This window comes from Rattus norvegicus, chromosome 2 (genome assembly GCF_021556685.1).
Source record: "Rattus norvegicus strain SHRSP/BbbUtx chromosome 2, alternate assembly SHRSP_T2T, whole genome shotgun sequence".
Lineage (NCBI taxonomy): Eukaryota > Metazoa > Chordata > Mammalia > Rodentia > Muridae > Rattus > Rattus norvegicus.
Window position 1 is genome coordinate 174424962 of NC_141535.1, and position 3475 is coordinate 174428436.

Below are 3475 nucleotides of genomic sequence, written 5' to 3' on the forward strand. Positions count from 1 at the left end.
GTTGTGTCAAGCTGCCTGAGTGGTCCCATGTGAGAACCGTCTGTCTCTGGCTTACTTATACCTGGAGTCCAAAGTCCCAGGTGGGGTTCTAGTCTCTGGTAGCTTCCTGCTCTTGGAGCTAGTTTGGACCTGTGTGTACCAAACTGGTGGTAGTCTCAGGCTAGGTCCTGTCTGGGGCCTCTGGCGCTGGACTGGTGGTTGTCTCTGGCTCACTTTTTTCAGGAGCTGTTAGGCTACTACTAGCCATTCAGATGTTCACGGGTCAGAACACTGAGCATAGACATGGCCTCTCTCCTCTCTGCCACCTACTGACGCACATGTGACACAGCAGCCACACCTGCAAGGCTTTGGGGGCAGGATGCATTTTATTTTTAAGAGAAAGTGTGTGTGTGTGCGTGTGTTTGTGTGTGTGTGTGTGTGTGTGTGTGTGTGTGTGTGTGTGTACAGCTGTGCACTAACACCCCTTGGAAGTGAGAAGAAGGAGTTGCATTCCCCTGGAGCTAGAGTTATAAGTGGTCGTTAGCAGCCTGGCTTGGGTTGTAGGCTTTAAGTAAAGAGTTTTGATGTTATGGGTTTTCCTCCTGATGGTTTATGTGTCTCATTTGTTTTTGTTTTTAAAAAAATGATTGGGATGCTGAGAAAGGAAAGAATGAGTCCAGCCTGGGTTACACAGTGAGTTTAAATAAACAAAAGCAACAACACAAACAGGCAAACAAGAAAGACTTAGGCTGTACGAATTGGCTTTACTAATCCTTCTTAGCCATCACCATGCTCCTTAGATAACAAGGAGAGACAGTCGAGAGTAGGTATCCTTAGATAAACAATTGTTGCAGTACCTTGGCCAGACTGTACTTGCTCTCGTCTTCAGAAGTGGAGTAGGTCATGTTTTATCTAGGTTTTCATCAACTTGGAAAAACGTTGTAAACCTTGTTTCTTGGTCTTTGAAGGGTGATGGAAGGGGGAGGGGGACAGAAAACAAAAGAAATATGAAATAAGACAGTCTTGAGAAATACCAGGTAGGCTTTTGACCTCAGGCTGGCAAGTCTATCTAATAGCACAGTGTTCAATTGCCTCTTCTGATTTTGAGTACAGTTTAAGGAAAGAAAAATTTTTAATTTTGTCTTTTCTCTTTATTGGCTGGAAAATAACTAGGATTAATCTGTTCCAAGATGAGGGCATGCGCTCGATCCCTTTCATTTCTGATACTTGATTACACATAGGAACAGACGAACAGCACACAGTCTTGGGGACAAGTGCCTGTACCCCTTACTTTTCTTACTACTGAGACAAAAACCTGGCTTATGGGTTTATTTTGACTTACAGTTTGAGGGGACACAGTCCATCGAAGTCAGGTAAGAGGCCGAGTGATCACATTACATCATGACAAATGCTCATGTTTGCTTAGCATTCTCTCTTTTATGCTTTCTGGCTTCCCAACCTTCAGACTGGTGCCACCCACATTTAGGGTGGGTCTTCACATCACAATGAACTAAGTCTAAGTAGTCCTTTACAGACGTGCCCGGACTCTTGTTTCTAGATCTTGTCAAATTGATAGTCAAGAGCAACCGTCAGGATGACATCAACTCTTACACTACTCTTGATTTATCATTGGAAACGCAGAGCGGAGAGATTGGAGGTCAGCCTTCGGGCTGAGGCTTTCAACTGTGGAAGGATGCCATTTTCATTTCTTCAAGGTTTCTGCTCCGATTTTTCTGACAGCCAAATGTCCTCTTGTTCTTTTCTTTCTCTCTTTTAAAAAAAATTTATTTTATTTTTTAGTTGATTTATTTATTATATATGAGTACACTGTAGCTGTTTTAGTTCACACCAGAAGAGGGCATCAGATCCCATTACAGATGGTTGTGAGCCACCATGTGGTTGCTGGGAATTGAACTCAGGACCTCTGGAAGAGCAGTCAGTGCTCTTAACCACTGAGCCATCTCTCCAGCCCCTCTTTTCTTTCTCTTAAGTTCAATTTTAAAGGCCTTGGAATGTAAGGAGATTCAGCTTACCCTCCATATCAGTTACCTTTGCATCACGGTGACCAACTCACTTGCCAGAAACCATGGAGGAAGGGTTTGTCTACACTCATGGTCTCAGAAGGTTACAGTTCACCCTCGTCAGGAGGACTTGGCAGAACTGCTCAGTGGGTTGGTGACTAGTGCATTCTTATACCAGTGTGGAGCAGAGTGGGGATAAGAACCTCAGGCTTGGCTGCAATGTTCTAAGACCCAGGCCGAGTGAAGGACATCTACCAGACACCTCACGCTGAAAGGTTCCACAGCCTCTCTCCAGACGGCACTGCGAGCCAAAGAGCCATGCAAGGCACCTCAGACTCAAACACATCTCCTGGCAGCAGGTTTCTGTGTCTTCAATCTTAGTGTTCAGTATCATGATTAGATTTATCTTTTCCAGGGATTTTTATAGGTATTTGTTACAAAACTAGAGGACAGCAGGTTAGAAGCAGCTTGTCAGGTATTTATTGACTCTCTGTATAAAGTCTGAGTATGAAATCCAGAAGGCTTAATCCATCATAAAGTTATCATTTGCTTTTATAGGGAAGGTGGCTTACAGTTTTTGAACCATTCAGGAGTGGGAAGAAGCATAGAGTAGGGTTGCTAGTTCAAAACACACATACTCACTCTCTCCCAGGTTGTCCACATAGTTCCTGCACCATGGAGCCAGTGTAGACAGTCAGGACTAGGTGTCAGAGACCACAGCATGCATTCTTTTCAGGGGTTTGCAGTCTAGTCTGCCTCCCCTGCTCATGCCTACAGGTAAAGGAGCAGGCAGGCTATATGTGGACCACGGCTGTTGGAGAGGTGCTTGCCCATCTTTATCAGTCTTCCCCCATTCCTGCTTCCCGTGTGGTAGCAGGGGCACCTCTGGTCGGGAGACTTACATGGGGAATCCTGGGAAGTGATTCAGGCGGAGCAGATCCCTGTGACAGAACTGAAACCATGGCATTTATGGGGAGCGTAAACAAGAGCAGAGAGGAGCTAGGTATGAAAGACGGTTGAGAGAAAGAAGGTCAGAGAAGCCAACTGTCAGGAAATAAAGGTCCTTCAGAGTGATGGGGAAATCATTATATGGTTTTCTCCACATGGGTCCTGGGCCAAAGAATTCCAGGGAGGATAAAGCAGAGGATGGTTGAGAGGACCCTTGAGCAGAGGAATGATCAGAGATAAAGATGTTATACTCCTAGCCACTCAACATCTTTTTTGGCCTCAAATTTAGGCTAGATATGACAAAAGCAGAGAAGTACCTCAGACAGTGACTCTCAACCTTCCCTTCCTGGTGCTGTGACCCTTTAATACAGTTTCTTGTATGGTGGCCCCAACCATAAAATTGTTTCTGTCACTACTTCATAACTGTAACTTTGCTACTGCTATGAATCATAGTGTAAATATCTGGTATGGTATGCAACCCCCATAAAAAAGTTGATTGAAACCCAAAAAGAATTGTGACCGCCAGA

The 3475-nt window shown here is 44.7% G+C and overlaps 1 non-coding gene across 1 annotated transcript; it reads right to left on the bottom strand.

Annotated features, from left to right (window-relative positions):
• Window positions 1-224: 224 nt before the first annotated feature.
• Window positions 225-358, bottom strand: LOC120101284 (small nucleolar RNA SNORA17). The gene has a single exon (XR_015679341.1). It is a non-coding gene; the product is annotated as a small nucleolar RNA SNORA17 (small nucleolar RNA).
• Between the last annotated feature and the right edge of the window lie 3117 nt (window positions 359-3475).